This window comes from Sciurus vulgaris (genome assembly GCF_902686455.1).
Source record: "Sciurus vulgaris genome assembly, chromosome: 2".
In the NCBI taxonomy this organism is placed as follows: Eukaryota; Metazoa; Chordata; class Mammalia; order Rodentia; family Sciuridae; genus Sciurus; species Sciurus vulgaris.
Window position 1 is genome coordinate 743,347 of NC_136462.1, and position 18,241 is coordinate 761,587.

The 18,241-nt window shown below is 46.4% G+C and overlaps 1 long non-coding RNA gene across 1 annotated transcript in view; it reads left to right on the forward strand.

Moving 5' to 3' along the window:
• The window catches only part of LOC306653304, a 411,785-nt gene extending 398,926 nt beyond the window's left edge, over positions 1 to 12,859 (forward strand). Inside the window, exon 3 of the long non-coding RNA XR_013761694.1 lies at positions 12,571 to 12,859. This is a non-coding gene — a long non-coding RNA (uncharacterized lncRNA). The remainder of the gene's footprint in view (positions 1 to 12,570) is intronic.
• Positions 12,860 to 18,241: the final 5,382 nt, after the last annotated feature.

An 18,241-nucleotide genomic window follows, 5' to 3' on the forward strand; every position in this document is an offset into this window, starting at 1 on the left:
TCTCTATGCAGGGATCACAGAGGGACACCTGGCTCTGCGCAGGCTCCTGCTATGAACAGCGCCTGCCTGGGAGTGCTCTGCTCAGGCTGGCCTCAAGGAAGAGAATCTTCTGTCCTCATCCAGAACTTCCTGCTTCTTCCCTCACAGGGACCTTGCCAGGTCATCCTGAAGGAGTAAGGCCCTGGGCAGGAGGAATCCACCATGACCCAATAGGGTGACCAGCTCCTCCTCTGGGTCCTCACTCTGCTCTCCTAATTAGTGTCCTGGATCCATCAGCCCCAGGGAAGGCCATGCAGTGACTGGCCAGTGTTTAGTTCACCCAGCTCAGAAGAACTGGCTCTCAAACTCCTAGGACACCTGCATCACTATATGGTCTACCCTGTGACCAGCCTGGACATGGCAGACCCAGCATCCATCACTGTACTGGGGGCACAGAGGCACAGTCTCATGCCTCCCACATGAGGCTTCAGGGTACCCTGGGCTCTGCCCCTCCCAGAGCTTCCCATGGGGACAATGTGGAGAAAGTGCCCCCTGCCAGCCTCTATGGCTTCCTCTCCACCCCAGAGCCTCAGAGCCCTGGAATCTGTTCCTCCTTTAATTTTCTGCCATTGATCCTGGGCAGCTGAACAGGCAGGTGCACTGCTGTGCTCTGTGCCATGCAGAACATCATGCAGGGTACTGGCCCCTGGCCACAAGGAGCCCCACATGTTAGAGGGGCTCAAACCCATCCAGGGGCAGAAAGCAATTCACCACCTGCTGTGCCTTCATTAACCTGCTAAGTAGGAGCAGGACAGGACCTGGGGATGAGAGTCCATGAAGGACAGCAGGACAGACACCAATTTGTTGCAGTGAAGAAAAGACTCTGTGCCCATAGGGGCACTGAGGACATAGTCCATGAGATGGTGACACATCCAAGTCCCCACCATGGAGCCCTGGTGCAGGAGCTGTGCCAACCCAACTCCAGGGATCCTCTGGAATCTGCTCTGATGAGGTTGGTGGCCAGGAGAGAAGTGGGTTCTAAGAGGAGGCCCTGCCTGGCTCCTGGAAAGAGAAATGTGTGGGCTCCATGTCAGATACACATCTGACCAACCACATGAACAATTTGTCAAAAGGTAATAAAACTGAAAGATTGGAATGCTATGATGAGAATCTACAGCTTCTCATTTAAGCTTGAAAACAGAATTGCCCACAAATTTGGGAAAAAACTTCCTGCAATTACTGAATGGCCCAGGTTCAGAAAGTGACCAGGTCAACACCAGGAGGGACCAGGGAAATCAAGGTGTGTATGTGGAGTGTAGGAGCAGGAAATTATTACCAGAAGGCAGAGTCATTAAAAGGGAACTTGAGATCAGAAGAAGACAGGATCCATGTGGTCCAAGGTGAAAATCATCTTCAACCCACATGGTTCTGATGAAATGAGACTCAGGAAACATTTGCAAACCACACACCAAAAGCCTCTGCACAGTAGAGTTAGAATTCTCCCTGCTTATCAGCACAAGGGTTTCACTCTAGCTAATGCTGGAGGAGTGTGCAGGTATGGCACTTCAGCTCAGGAGCAGGGACTCTCCTTCATCTGAAACCAGGAGAGTTCAAATCAAGTCCCAGGAGATTCCCCCCAGGTTGGAATTGCTCAGACTTACAGGAAAATATGACAGGGATGTGCTGGCAGGAGGCAGGGCCTGGAGCTGGTAGGTACTGCTGGAAATGCAGAGTGGAGCTGCACCTCTCCTCCCAGAGGTGACCTTAACTCAGGCCTTGGAGCTGCCCTCCTTGGCACTGGCTGTACAGGAGGGAGATCTCAGGCTCACAGGACAATCCTGCAGATGGTAGCAACCTGTGTGTCCACAGCCCTCAATGTGGAGAGGACAGGTGAACTTGGAAAGTCCATGATGTGAGCACATTTTAGACAGAAAACCAAAAAGCATTTCTTCTTCAGAAAACCAAGAAGGATTTCTGACCATGTAGTACTGCCACAGGCCTTCTGGGAGTTCCCAACTCTATGGCCCTACACCCTCAGCCTGGGCTTTGAACTCACTCAAGGTGATAGTCAGAACTGATTTTGCTCTCCTGCCAGGCCCAGGTGAGATATTCCACATCTTGAAGACAGAAGGTCCTTTGTGCTCAACAGTGTTCTCATATGTGACCTGCGCCCAGCACGAACCACAGGGACATCTCCCTTGTGGATGTCTGGTGTCTGCTCTGACCCTGTTTTTCATCTTCAGGCTAGATATTTATAACTAGTATTAGAACTTAAAATTGTGTTCATCAGCTTTGATCCCTGAAGAAAATACCTGACCATCAACACATAAAGAGGAAGCTTCATTTTGGCTCATGATATCAAAAGATACAGTTCACAAACAAATGCGTCCATCACATTTATGTGTTTCCTGGGTGTGCCAGGTGGAAATGTAGAGAGCACTCGGAAGGGGAAACATCTCACGTTCTTTCTATGCATCAAAAGGGAGGGGGAAAGACACTGTGGTCCGACAATCCCCTTGCATGGCATGTCTATGTGATTGGCACAAATTCCATGAGACCCATGTCCTAAGAATCCACCATACCCAACAGCCCAAGGGGCTTTCAACTCACCTTCAGCAAATGGAATTTGGGGAGGCAATTATGCAACCCTAATTATTCTATCCCTGAACATAAACCTCACTCCATTTCATAATGTAGAACAAATTCAGTCCTCATCCTTCAGTCCCTAAATAAATGCACCTCAGAAGTAGAGTCCAAGGAATCCCAAAAGCTTCAGGAAATACTTGACCGTGTGAAATTAAAATAAGTGAGGGGTTACATACCCCTAAGATCTACAGCAGGGGTCAATATTCCTTTAGCACAAAAGGAACAGACACAGGTGCAGGCTTCAGATATTCACAATGACTTTATTCAGCAGTGGTCAGGCATTGGATGGGCTCACTTTCTGGGTAAAAATGGCACTGATTACTGGGGACTTGTGAGCTATATAGGTTAGGTTGGGGGTGCCTGAGTCCTTGAAGACTTTAACAGGTCCTGGGCAAAAGTGGCAAACTTCTGAAACACGTTGATACTGGGCACAGTCTTGACTGAATCCATCAACGAGATAGTGTTTTTACAGGGTGGGGATGCAGGTTCAGGGTTCAGAGCCCAGTGCTCATTTGACCTATTGGGTCATTATATGGGTGGGAGGACAAGATTGATGTGTAGTTTGAGTTACTAGTAGTGAAATTTGGGAAAGAATCCCTCCCCCAGAGACTGCTGTCTTGGATTGGTGATTATCTTCCTTGCAGGCCTTGCTGTGTAGTGAGAAAAATTGATTGGAAAGGTCAAAGACTTGGCTTCTCTTTCCTTTGGCTCTCCTAAGTCAACCAATGTCTCAGAGGGTTTATCAATTACATATCCTTAAATATCAATGTGGAAGCAGAAAAGACAAACATGTGTTGAAGGCAAACAAAGCCCAGCAACACTGAAATTAAACCTCAGTGTCCATGTCTGTCCTCAGGACCACTGTGGGGGAAAGGGTTAAGGGCTCTGGGTAGCCCCACCACACAGCCCAGCTGGACACAGGCCCCTGGCCTCCCTCCTAGGGCACTTGGTCTGAGGCCTGCAGCTTCTGGACCAGCCCTGCTCACTGCTGGCTTCTCTGCTTCTGGGTCTCCACAGCAGCCCTGGCTTCATCTCTCAGTTCCAGGTATCAACATGCCAGGGCTGCCAGCAGGACTCTGATCTTGACACCCAATGTGACTTCCCAGTTCTTCTTTTCAAGTCTTGGTGGAAACATCTGTGACCCTGACCCTCTTGCCCTCTGCCTGCTTGCAGTGTGAGCATGGGGAGGCTGATGACAAGGATGACCTCAGCAGGGAGCAGGTCCTGTCCTCCCTTGAGCCATTGTTGATTTCTGGGATTCGAAGACCACCTTCCATCCTCTGGGCGCAAAGCCTTGGGTTCTTCTCAGGAGAACTGCTGGCCACACCCTCCTGGTTACAACTCCTGGGCAGCACCACAAATGTGCTGCTCTTCTGGACAAACTGCAAAGCCCAAGCTGTCCTGCACTGCTCTTTCTGCCCCTCCCTGTCCTGCACATGGCTGACATCAGTCAGGAGTTCACAGGCCAAGGCATCCCTGTGCCCTTGAGAGAGTCCCCACCCACAGTGTGCTCCAGCATGAGTGAGCCCAGCTCCCACCAAGTGTCAGGTCATGTATACTATGGGTTATAAGGAGGTCACCATGTGTGTCCAGCTGGGAGCTGGAGGAGGTCAGGTGAGCAGTCCCATTCAGGGTGAGTACAGAAACCCAGATATTCAACACTTTCTGGACATGAGCTCTTGGACACAATGAACTACCACACATGATTCTGTGTGTGATTTTCCAATTGAAACATGGAGTTAAAACTCATGTGTCCTTTTTGATTTTCTGCATATATAAAATAAGTTAATGTATAACAAATGAAAAACAGAAAAAATACACAGAGGAAATTCTACTTTCCAGAAAACTACTATGTCCATCATGTTGGCCAATGACACTCCAATCTGCTCCCTGTGCTGCTCTGCCTGGGTCTTCCCCCAGAGCTGCTATATAGCAGTGGGACATGCAAATAGGGTCTACCTCTGCTCATGAAACCAGCCCAACTTGACCCTACAACTCTGCAGAGGAGTCCAGCTCTGGACTCCCAGTTCATCCCACTCAGTGGTCAGGACTCAACACAGGCCACTCTCCATAGAGTGTGCTGATTGACTCCCTGGTACTATATCCTGATATATTTTTAATTTTTCTGTATAATTTACACACTTTTTAAGTAATGTTCTCTAGAATTACAATACTGGGCCTACAATAGGTGATTCTGAATTTTATAAAATAATAAGTAAATGAATGTGGTTGAAATGAGTTCATGTCATATCCTGAATTCCATGGTCCGAAAATATATTTCCAATCATTATCATCATGTGTAATGTTCATAAAGTTAAAATCCTAAAGATCCACAAACTTATAGTGAAATTCCTCAAGCAGCACCTTAGAATCATTAAAAGTTGAAGTTTTGCCTTTCTACCTGGAAGGGAATTGAGGAATTTCACAAACACCAAGAGCATTTGAGGGACACATTGCACAATACAACAGAGACCCACACACTCATGTGCAAGCACACATTCTCAGCTCTTCACAGGACATTCACAAATGCAGGACCCTGAGAAGCAGATGAGAACTCTCATCAAGAGAGAGGGCAAAAGCTCGCTGCATAAACACCAGAACTTTACTTTCTGTGTCCCACCTCCACAGCACTGCTCCTCGAAATTCCTGTCAGGAACCTGTGTCTATGAAAGGACCCCCAGTACTGCAGGGTGACCACACTGACCCTAAAACTGCCCACATGCAATAGTCAGGAGGAGCTCTGTGGAGCCATGCACAGGTGCAGAGTGGAGATCTCACCATTCACTGGGAAGATCCAGAGTCGCCCATGTGTGCAGAGGCCATGGGGCTGTGCATGGTCAGGAAGTAGAGCCACAGCCAGTGCCACACACAGGAGAACTAAAAGCCTCTGCACCATTCATACTTCAAGCATCGACAATGCCTCAAGGAGGCAGCACAAGGCAGTGAGAATTTTAAGGAGCATGGAAATTCATGTGGAGGACACAGACCTCCCACCACCAGAGACCAGGGCTTGTCTGCAGGCTGCACAAGGCCCAGGAGCTTGTGTATGAGACCTGGGTGCTGTCACTGCTAGTGGCTCTGTTCTGCAGTGAGTGTCCATGGGGAGCACTGCTGCTTTCCTCTCAGGCCTGCCTTTCCCTGGAGGACACATCAACATTCACTTTCCACAGTCCTCATGCTCATTTCTAATTCTCCTCTCATCCAGCACATCAACAGGGTCCTGCCATGACAGCTTCCCATCCTCTGTGTCTTCTGTGTGGAAATGTGAAGTGCCTTCTGCAGGCTCCACATGCAGACCCTAGGCTTGGCATAGCAGTGCTGGTGAAGGACAGCAAACAGCCTGGACCAGCCTCTCCCCTGCCATGCACAGGACCCTTTTCACACGTGTGGGCTGTGCCCCTGGATTCATTCTTCATGCCAATATGAAATTTGGAGAGTAAACACAAAATTGATCTGGTGAAGGATTATCAGAAACAAGAATTGTTATGTTCACATAGGAGGTGCCCCAAAAGCTCATGTGTGAGACAATGCAAGAAGATTCAGAGGTCAGATCACTAGATTATGAGAGCTCTACCCAAAGTAGATTAATCCACAGACATGGAATGACTTGGAGTAACTGTTATCAGGTGGAGTAAAACAGGAGGAGGTGGGTCGCTTGTGTGTGCCTTTGGGTCCATACATTGTCCCTGTTGAGCAGAGCTCCCTTGCTTCCTGGTGACCATGTCCTGAGCTGCTTTCCTGCTCTCCAGCATTCTGCCATCATGTCCTCCTCACCTGGAACAGGGCTGAGGACTTTGCCTCCATGCACTCCAACCTCTGAAATCATGAAGAGGAGGAAACTTTCCCTCTTCCAGGTGGCATTTCTCCAGACCTTGGTCACAGTGACCAAGAGCTGTCTAAGCATGGACACATTTTTATGAGTATTACATACGACCATACCATGAGTCCAGTACCTTCTTATGAGTCTTAACAACAAACTATGGTGAATGGTGAGAGCAAGGTGAAGCCCTGGCTGTTGGAGCCCACTGGGTCTCACCTGGCACAGGTGAGGTGGGGAAGACTGCCACACAGTTGGATCCTGGATTCTCATGGCAGAAGGTGGGACCATCTGAAAGCACTTCACATTAAGAATGCCTGGAAAAATAACATTAAAATTAGATGATTTTCTAGGACCTGGAAACCTAACACACAGGGTACACATGGATTTGCAGTAGGTGAAAACATGGAGACCAGCAAGGTCTTCCCTAAGCCTCCCCAGGAACAGAAGGAGGATGTCTGCAGGTTCAGTATTTGCAGTGAGATCATGATCAACACCACAGTGAATAAGGACAGGTGCCTAAATGTCTTATTAGTAGGTTGTGTTCACTCAGTTAGGCAGGAGATCAATTTCTGAATCCTCATCAGGTGGTCAGCACCTACATTTGTCCTCTCAGTGAATCCCCCTGACTAAGGAGAGTGTCCACTGTGTCCTCCACATGATGGTGCTGTGGGAAGGGCAGTTCTCACTGCAGTGATGCTGCACAAGAAAGGAGCCCTGGGGCTCCCTCCCTCACCCAGCCTGCCCTGCATGCCCTCCCTGTCTGCTGTCAGCCTGGCTCTGCTGCTCTGGTTGGACCCAGTGGCTCTCAGCCTCAGGATTCAGGTGAGAGCTGCCTCTGCTCCCAGGGCACTCACCCTGACCCTGTCCCTTCCATGCTGTTTTATCATGGTGGATGTCAGAGATCAGGACACATGAGTGGAAGTGCTCAGGGAAGATTCCAGTCCACTCCTGTCCACAGGAATTGGCTGAAAATCAGGAGGAGAAGCACATCAGAGGTTGAAGGGCAGGGCAATGAACACATATCAGGAAGCCCCTCCGTTCCTGAGAACATGCTCCCTCCTCTCCTATCAGTGTGCAGACGCCAAATATTAAGATTACAGACAAAAATGAGTTATGATAACAAAGTGAGGGCTCTTTTCCTGGACTTGGGGAACACCATACTCAGCCCTCTGCTCTTGTTCTGTCACCAGTGAGGGCTTTTCCTTCAGGACTGGTAGCTGAACCTGGGGCCTCTTGCATGCAAGGCAAGTTCCTGCCACTCTGAGATCCCTTCCAGGATCAGGCAGAAAGGGCAGGTCTCAGGAAGGTGTACTTCTCCTCTGACAGTCTTCCAGCACCTCTAAACCAACTGCTCTCCTGTCTCAGGTAAAGCTCCACTTGGGTTCAAGAGATGGACACATCTCAGGAGCACTAAGGACCTGGGAAGCCAGGCCTCAGCTTCTCCAGGTATAAGAAGAGCCTCAGCCACATGCAAATTCCTCCTCCTGCTCTGGGCTCAAATGCCCTCTGGGTTGTGGGAGCTCACGCAGGGCTGACCTCTCTGGGAAGGCAAGAAGATGAGGCTGCTGGGTCTTCTCCTGTCCCTGGCCACAGCTCCCCAAGGTGAGCCTCTCAAATGTCCGAGATGGGTCCTTGGGGAGGTTGTGACTGCAGGTGACTGACAGGGTCTCCCTGTTCTTGTCCCCAGGTGTCCTGTGCCAAGTGCAGCTACAGGATTCAGGATCTGGCCTGGAGAAACCCTCACAGACCATGTTTCTCACCTGTGCTGTGTCTGGTTACTCCATCTCTAGTCGATACTGATGGAATTGGATCTGTCAGCCCCCAGGAAAAGGGCTGGAGTGGATACGGCACATATGTACTGGTGATGGTACTTACTATATCCTATCCCTCAAGAACTGAGCACATGCCCCACACAAACACACACATACACACACTTTTGTACCTCCCAGAAACCTCACACACACAATTTAGGACCTCTCAGGACCTCAGTCACACCCCACACTCAAACAAACATACAAACACACCAATGCATGAGCACTCCTTAGAAATTTCACACACACACACACATTAGGAAATCCCTGCGATCTCACACATATCTCACACACACACTCACACACAGACACACACACACACACACACACGCCTAAGTGGAAAACTCTGTCTTCTGCTCAGTCTCCCACACAGTGTCCTTAGCTGTCATTTAGGATCCTCTATGGATAACATGGTTCTCCTGGTGATGCACATCTGCCCTCTTCCCTTGGCCACATCTCCACCTGCTCTCTCCATGGTGAGCTCTCCACACCCTGGTCAGTCATTGCCTGAGGATTTCCTGGGCAGGGTAGCACCTTGCATGTGGACATGGGGTCCACAGGGTCCTTCTGCTGCTCTGCTCCACTCCAAGGCCCATGGCAGTGTCTGGAGTCAGTCTGGGTATCTGCAGGGAAGTGGGGTTTCTCCTGGTTCCTGGGTTGTATGGAGTACAATGTTCCTCACATCTCACAACCAAGACCCCAAATGCCAGTTCTGATGAGGCTCAGGGACTCTATTGCCCACCTTAATCCTCATCTGAGTTCATCTGTCAAAGTGAATTTGCTGTGATTCTCCTACTAACCTGGAAATGCCCATCACACCTGGTCTCAGTGAGCACAGAGGACACTTCTCACTCCTCACACATGTGTCCCCTGGAGTGGGAGTGAGTGACCTGAGCATGGACCTAAGAAGGATCAGGGTGCCTACAGCAGAGGAAGTATCAGGATAAGGGAAATGTCACACACCTGTGGGAGTTGGAGCCCAGCTCTGCCCATCCTGGGTTGATTGAAGATGAGGTTGTTCCAGGCCTATCCTGTGACTCTATCAGCTGTAATGTGAACAGGAGACTTGGATTCCTAGGGGCTAAGGTCATGGGAAAAAGTGACAGCAAACATTCTTGGGATTCCAAGGCATTATTGCAGGTACACACATGTCCATAATTATGAAGCAGTCAATCCTCCACCTGTGGGTCCTCCTGAAGTCAGAGCCTCAACCAAAGCTGCTAACGTCTGGCTGTTGGCCTTAGACAAGCTCCACCAGTCTAACCATTACCTGTCTGCCATCCTAATATCTTCAATCACTTTCATTTCTTACCTGCCTTTCTCTTCCCATTTGTTTGTGTCTGCATGTGTATAATCAAACACAGGTCTATCTGTTTGTAATCCATCATTTAACTGTCATTATTTTAACAAATCATCTATTTATCTATTTAACTGCTTATTTGAGATGTCATCTATATAACTAGTTCAATGAACTTAATGAATACATTCCTCTGACAAAACTACATCAAGAGTCAACTAGAATAAGAAATTCAATCCTGGCTGATATTTTCAGAGGGTCAGTACATGGTCAGCCAGCTCTGTCATGCTGGGTCTGATGTGAGGTAAATTCCCAAGGCAAAATTCAGGTGGAGACAACAGGTGTAGGTCTTGGTGGGCAAGAATAAGGGAGAAAGTGAAGAGTGGGCTCAGGGACAGTGACTGGCTTCCCCAGGAACTCCTAACCAAACTTCAAGTGCCACCCAGATAATTCATTATGACTAGGATGGAGTGATGTGGCTGCAGCTCACACTCTCATCTTTTCCCTACCAGCAACAAGTCAGAGGTTGCAGGAGGTCACCTCCTATTCACAACATAACCTTCCAACCTTGGAACCCAAAACTCGTGTCCATCTCACAGTGCAAAGTGAATGTGGTTCTTCTCTGAGAGTCATCAGGGAGTGACCATTCCCTGCATTTTCCAAAAGGCCAGATTCAAAGTCTCACCTAACTAAAGACAAACACTTGGCTGGTAGGCCCTTTCAAAATCAGAAGCAGGTCAAAACTAGCCAATACACAGTGGAATCAATAAACATCCCGTTTAAAGCAGGAGGATTTGGGCCATAGAGAAATAGATGAGAAAAAGAACAGAAGGAAACCCCACCTGGGCAAGTCAGTCCTGTGGCCTCAGGGTCACAAGAAGGAGAGGTGTTTTCTCCTAAGTGATTGCCCTGCCTGAACCTGTGGTGCTGCCTGCTGCTGCCCTCATGGCCTCTCCCATATCTGCCTCTCTCCACAGCCAGCAGCCTTCCTTGGGAGACCTTGCACATGACTGCCGTCTCTTAGTTTCTGGGGTCTCCATTCCAGCTTCAGTCTCAAGTCCAAGCATCATCTTCCTCAGGTTGACCACAGGGATTCGGGCCATTCTCATTGCCTGTCATTCCAGAATTCTTTGAAGGATCAGTGGAGGTCTCCACGAACAACTAACCCCAGCATCTTCCATTCCAAAAGAACCTGCACTCTGTGCATGATACCAAGTTATGCTGGAAGCTCAAGCAGGAACTGAGCACCCTGGGGTCATGGCTGGTATCTTCTCTTACTGCCCAGGAGAGTACGAGAGGAACCACTTTCTCGTTTGCTGATGTGAGTGGGGACCCCACTATTTCTTTACAAGGTTTCTCCCTTCTACATCCTGACTCTGCAGTGGGTGTGCCTTGCAAATTCCTGAGAGGTCCTTGAGGTATCTGTCCTATTGTCTCCATAGAGTACTTACCATCCCATTTTGTCTGTAATCTCTTCCCAACCCCAACTTCCTTTTCCCCAGATTTACATGTACAATTCTGACTTGTCTCCAAGTTTTCAAATCTTTCTCCTCTGTATTCTGCTCCTGAGGATCACCATAGACCTGGGTCATAACAAAGAGCAGTATCTATACCACATTCTGCAGCTGTGCTGCCTTGAATCTTCCACCTCCAGATTAACTAGTTCATTACCTTTAATTCAGCTTCCCAGGACTCCTCAGGCATGGGAAAGTGTAGACATGCTCTTTACTGGAATCCACATGAATGGCCTCCATTCCAGCTCCCTAGGGAAGCCTCATTTCCCTTGGAATCCTCATGAGCACGGTTTTCATTCCTATCAGCCTTCTGGCCCTCGAGCACCCACCACAATAGTCCATGAGCCCTGCTTATACCTTGTAAGGCTTCTCAATTCTACATCCTCAGGTTTTTCCACTTTTTATCCTAAAATAACTTATAAAGACTTCAGAATCTCATATATGATCTTGTCATAGATGGACCCCTCTCCTGATACTAATTTCTGTGACAATCATCTTTCCTTCCCTGTGGGAAAACACCTGACAAGTCCAATGTATAGCATGTAAGGTTTGTTCTGGATAAAGTTGTAGGAAGTCAGTCAGTTGCTGACCCACTCTATTGTGCTGGAACTGAGGGAGGCAGAGTCTCCTGGTGAAAGGGCTTCAATGGAAAGGAGGTGCTCACCTCATGTTGGCCACCAAGCACAGGGGAAATCATGGGGGCTTCAGGGAAGAGGGAACTTACTTGGAAACCCCCAATGACTCTCCTCCTCAACCACATCTCACCTGAATAAATTAACACCCATTGGTTCATCAAACTAGGGTCACATCCAGGTTATATAGCTTCTGACTTATCTTCCCACATCTGACTCTTCTGCAAAAATGCAGGAGCTTGGGGAAAGTCCATCTCCAACACGCAACAGAGAGATGAGCAGAACAGAGGAAGGGATCAGGAGGAGGAAGGAGAGGAGGAATGGGAAGTCATAGGGACTGAATGGGAGCAAATTGCAGTCCACCCTTGTGTGATTTCATCCAAATGAATGCAATGTTACATATCGAGAATGAATTAATATATTCAAAAATTTGCTTTGAATATTCAGGATCTTTTTCATTTCAAATTATGTCATAGAAGAGGTTTTGAAATTCTGCAAGAAAGGCTATTGGTGTATTAATCAGAAGATGATTAAAACCTTAATTCTATTTGGCATTTAAAAAAGGTTTATATTTTAATATTTCTACAGCAGGATCCCTATGTTTACTTTAATTGCCTTGCTATATTTTTTTAGAATGTTCTATACTTTCAATATCTATCTTTAAGCAGATTAGTTTTACACCTAATATTTTATAGTTTATATATTTTTATTCACAAATAATGTTGCTTGTCTTATTTTTTTTTTTTCATGCTATTCCTCATGGCAGGAAGGACCCTGGAGTATAACAGGCTCACCTGGCTCTGGAGGTTGGGATATGCTTGTCTCTCCCTGGTCCCACAGCAGCTCTCCCTCCCATCAGGTCCTCACAAAGGTGCATGTTCATGTGTCATTCTGTCTCATTCTACTGCTTCTCCTTCTACCATGTCCTGTAGGAAGGCAGCCTTATTATTATTTAAATCACTTTTAAGTGGCATTGGAGAGGGTCTTAGTCACATTTTGCATTGCTGTGATTGATATCTATGTGAAGGACTATGTGAAGAGGAAAGAGTTATTTCTGCTTGCAATTTCAGAAGTCTCAGTCCACAGGCAGTGAAATCCATAGCTCTAGTCCAGAGGTGAGGTGGCCAATCATGGCAGAGGAGGGTTATGGAAGAAAACTGCTCAGCATAAAGTAACAGCTGACAGAGAGAGAGAGCGAGGGAGAGCTCTGATCAACAGGGAGATAATAAAAATCTGAAGCACACCCCATTGAGCTACCTCCAACAAACACACCAATCCTACATTTGGTTGCCACCCATATAAAGCATATCCTTGCTTGAATCTACTGATTATGCTCCAATACTCATCATCCAACAAGTCCACCTCTAAAAATTATTGCCACACATGGGCTCTTGGGAACATCCCATTTCTAAACCTTAGTATTCTTTCCCAGTCCCTAATAGTTCATTCCCATCTCACATTTCAAATAACCATGAGCCAACTTTCAGGAGTCACACAAAGGCCCAGATACAAAATCTCAAGTCTCAAGGCAAATTCCTAATTGTGGGAGTAAGTACAAAACAAGTGACATACACCAAACATATAAAGGCACAGAGGGAACATTTCCAATCCACAAGTCAGAAAGGAGGCATAGAGTGAAGGGATGAAACCAAAGGTAAACTAAAACCCAGCTGCACAGTCCTGTAGGTCCTTGTCCAGCACCTGGGCACACGGCATCTGCTGATTCATCCGAAGGCTGGTGGCTCTCAGCTCCAGTGATCTTGCTGGTTGATCCTTCATGGCCTCCCTTGTGACTTGTCTCTACTTGATTCATGCAGCTTTCCTTGGTATAAATTCCAGGTTGTTGGCATCTCTTATCTTGGAGTTTGTCCCTGGAATTATACCTGTCTTCTCACATTTTCATGCATCATCCTCTCGGACAGCCTGCAGGTCCTCTAAACCTGCAATTTCTGATTTCCCCCACCTTCCCTGAAATCTAAAGGAAAGACCTCCTCCTACACACAGCACCCTGCAATCTTGAAGAACCAGCACTTTGTGGTTGGCCCCCAGGTCTGCCACCATCTCCAGTAGAACCAGACCTCCTGGACCATGGTACAAAAAACTGCATGTTTCCATGGTGGAGAATGGTGAAAGAACTGTCTACACCCACCTGTGCAAGTATGGTGTCCACATGGTCTCTTCTCAAAGAATTGTTCCTTTTACATCCTTGAATCTGAGATGGCTGTGGTCTTGCCCATATCTGAGATGCCATGATCCCAACTTTTCTCTTGTTTCTGGGGAAAGTATTAGCAATTTCCAAGTATCTCTCTTGTCTTTATCAATCCCAATTTCTATGGCCCCAGTTTTACTCACACATGTCTAATCAAACTGCAAGGTTTCACATCTCTCTTCTCTGCTTTCTGCTCCTGATCATCCCACTAAACTTGGCTAAGAGCAGACAGGCTTATCCATGCCTTCCTGAAAGTGGTGCTGTTCTGATATTTCCTCTCCCCTATTAATGAGTCCATCACATTTAAACTCACCTTCACAAAAAGTCTCAGGATGTGGGTAAAATGTGGACAGCTTCCTAGTTAGAATCCAATGTATTTGAATAGATCGTAGTCCACTTCCCAATAGAGTCCTCCTCTGAACCCTCATGAGCCCAGTCTTTAGTATCCACCCTACAATTCACATTCTGTTCTTCTTGGCTCCCACCAGAACCCCATCACACACCATTTACGTTAGTCTAAAGGTGGTGCAATTCTTCTTTCCAAATTTTTCAATTTTCTTCACACAAACTTTATAAAGCTCCAAAAGCTTCGGGACTACAGGAACAAGTCAGTTTTAATGACTCCTACGAAGCATGCCTATTTCTATTTTTATCAATATTCATATTGCTGTGGTCAAAAATACCTGTCAATAACACTGAATGGGAAGAACAGTTCAGTCCACATGTGTCTGACTACAATTCCCAGGGCACACGTTAATGCAGATCATCATGAAAAAGTGTTGGAGGAGGAATGCTTCTCAGGATAATGCCATGAGGAATCAATGAGAGAAGTGTGGGGAGAGAGAGAGTGATTCACACCTTAGAGACAAAATATAAACCCCAAATATAAACATCACGAGGGACCTGTATCCTACAGATGCACCTTACCTCTCTACATTTACCACACCCACTTAATCCATGTTGGTGCATTGATCCACTGATTATTCCACAAACTTCACAACCTGACCTGTCACTTCTGCCAATTCTTGGAATGTCACACAAAGGCTTTTATGCACCTCATTTTTAAACTGAAATGTATACTGAACATACCATATGGTTTATTGAAAACCCTATCATAAAATTTTAGAAAGGAAAGGGATTTTCCCAGAATGCTGGACCTATATCACTAGAAGCATGTGTGAGGGCACTGGGCTGAGGTTCTCTGACCTGCCCAAGTTATAGCTGTGGCATGTCAGGAAACAGCAGAGCAGGTGACCCTCTGGGCTCCATGTGTTATGGGGCGCAACTTCAGAACAGACCAATTAGCACTGAGAAGTTCAAACTTGAGAGTCTTTACTAAGCCAGCCAACTGAGTGTCACAGAGAATGCCTCAAAAATGGCTATTGGGAGACCCTACCATAGGGTTGCAGGGGTTTTTATATCATATGTCAGTACATCAGTCATAAGTATCTCTTGGTATAATCCAGAAATACAAATTAACATCTTGGGATCTGAAGTCATTAGTAGAGTGGGATGTGAGTCAAAATGTCCTTACTTAGGTACAAACTAAAGAGGGTAAATGACATCTAGACAATCACTGTTGACATCATCATTAACATGATTTATTGTTTAGGAAACTAGGTATCAAAAAGACAACAATCTTTCATTATACAAGAATTGCCATTTCATCATTTTGTATTGCTAAACAAGTCATGCTCAGCAACTGTTGAAGGTTACAGAGGCAGGACGCTCCCATGGGAGAAGCATTTCCTAAATAACATGGAGTCTCAAGGTAAAATGGAGTCTGTTTATTTATTGCCCACATAGCCTAGTTAATAACATTTCTGTGGAGTCAAATATGTCAACCCTTCACACATGATGAGAACTTACACAGAATTTCAGTGTTCCAAAGGAAATCTTCACACTCAAAGTAGATGACAGTATCTTATTCTTCAAGTTTCCTGCTGTAAATATCACACGTAGCATTACTACTGAAATCCCCAATTTCTGCCCTTTCAACTGGAAGTCATATGTGCTGTCCTTATTCAGGGGGACTTATGGTGAGGAGGGATTGGCTAGACTCTTCTTGTCACCACCACACTCTAGAGCTCTCTCCACAAACCAGGATTCAGTGATCCATGGTCAGGATGGCAAGTCACATAGTGTGGTTTACAAAGACCTGATTCTTGGCACAGGTAGTACCCTCAGCCCATATGTGCTAGACATGGACAATATTAAGAGACTAACATGACACCAGTAGCTCCCTGGGTCCAACTGAGCTTGTATCTTTGACTTGAGCTTGAAGCTTTGACTGTGAAGATGAATTGAACCATAATGAGGGTCATTTTGCCACCATAGTGGAAAGTTTTCAGTGAATGAGAAAAACAGTTACAGAACAAGATCAGCACCACATGGGAGAGCTGGGAGGGCACCTTCAGGTACTTGTACCTGCATCCCTGAGCTGAAGGTCCTTCACCAGATGACTAATTCCATCTCTGAGAGGGCCTTGCTCCTCAATGCTCTGCACATGGGAGCATGCCCAGGAAAGGATCCTCCTGCAGCACCTCATGTTTCCACAGGAAAAACCAGGAAGAAGGGTCTGTTGGTTCTTTCAACAGTGCTTAGAATGGACACCATGCAAACAAAAGGTCTACCCCACACAAAATCATTATATGCAGCTTGTAGCAAACCCTCTGAGGGTACCTTTGGACACTATAAACAGTTGAGAAAAATTTACATGTAGAAACATGAATCTCAGTCCCATGAGTCACCCAATAGCTTCCAACACTTGACAAGCTTTGAGTGTAAGGAAATTTCCTCTGAATTATATAGATTGAAACATTCAGATTCTGCATCAAACTCTGAAAACCCAAAGTTTAAGAAGACCTTATGGTGGCTCACTGTCAGGAGCTTATCATCCGCCATTTGCCTGCCTCTCATCTGTTCATCTCCTGCCTTACACCTATCCATCCATGAACACATGAGATTCACCTCCTGATCATCCAACAACAGTCAGCAAACTGATCGCCTACCACCAGTAGAGCACCAGCTGCCTGCTGTCGCCTGTTACAGTACCTGCAAGTTTGATTACACATGGCTGCCACCATTTTGAGATCCCCGTAGGATCCCTGAGGGAGCCCCGTCTCCAGGATCCTCAGCCCATCAGACCACTCCCTGCCTCTGGGCCCCTCACATCCACTGACTGCTCCTTGCTGCCAGGACCCCCAGACCAATTGACTGCGCCCTATCACCGGGACACCTGATTGCACCCAGCCTCCAGGATCCCACAACCATACCAAACACACCCGACCTCCAGGACCCCTGCCTGACCAACTTCATCCCACCTCCAGGACCTCCAGCTGACCACGTCCACCCCTGAGCTGCAACTCTCCATTTGCCAACACATTTCAAAACAAGAGCGGCCATCTTGGATAATCCTGAAAGCCATAGCTCCAATCTCTGGGTGGGGCAAATCCCATCCTGAGATGCCTGCTGGGGGCTTGAAGCTCATTGTCAGGAACCTCTCATGCATCAGACTGCTGAAAACTGTGAGTTTTCATTAGTATATGACTGTTATACTGTAGAATTTCTTTTTTCTCATTTTTTAAAAAATTAAGTTTTTATTTCTTTACTTTTCTTGCTCTCTTTTCCTTTTGTTTACCTGTTCCTTCAGAGTCACTTTCTCCCTTATTTGCATGCTAACATACAATTTCTTTTGATTACACTCTCACCCTTTCTATTTTCTAGAACTTCTGTACATTCTTTTCTTATCCCATTAACAGCCACATTCTACATCGCTCTGCATCCTCTTTGTCCTCCATTTGAAACTGCAAACCTTATTGCAAACCAGTTTGTTTTACCAAAGATAATATTTGAACTCATTCTGTTTACTCTGAGGATTTGTTATTGTCCCCATAGGGGCTATTTGGTCTAGGATTGCATAGTGTCTGATTTGGGCACTGCTAATATCGATCTCCCCTTAAAGAAAGATTCTTGGAAACCTATAGGGCCACTTTAAGCCTATAGGGGAAATCTGTAATACCCCAGATCTGCACTGCTAGAGGGGAAGGTAAATGAACAACATTAAAAAAACAAGGGAAGAAAATGAGCCAAACAAATCTAGATTCCATATTAATAAAATCCAATGACAGTATGGTAGAAGAAATGTCAGAAAATGACTGCAGATTATACATGATTAAGATGATTCACGAAGCAAAGGACGAGTTAAGAGAGAAAATACAGGCAATGAATGATAATACCAATAAGCAGAAAAAACAAAAACGAAAACAAAAACAGAAATCCTTGAAATGAAGGAAAAAATAAGCCAAATAAAAAACTCAATGGAAAGCATCAC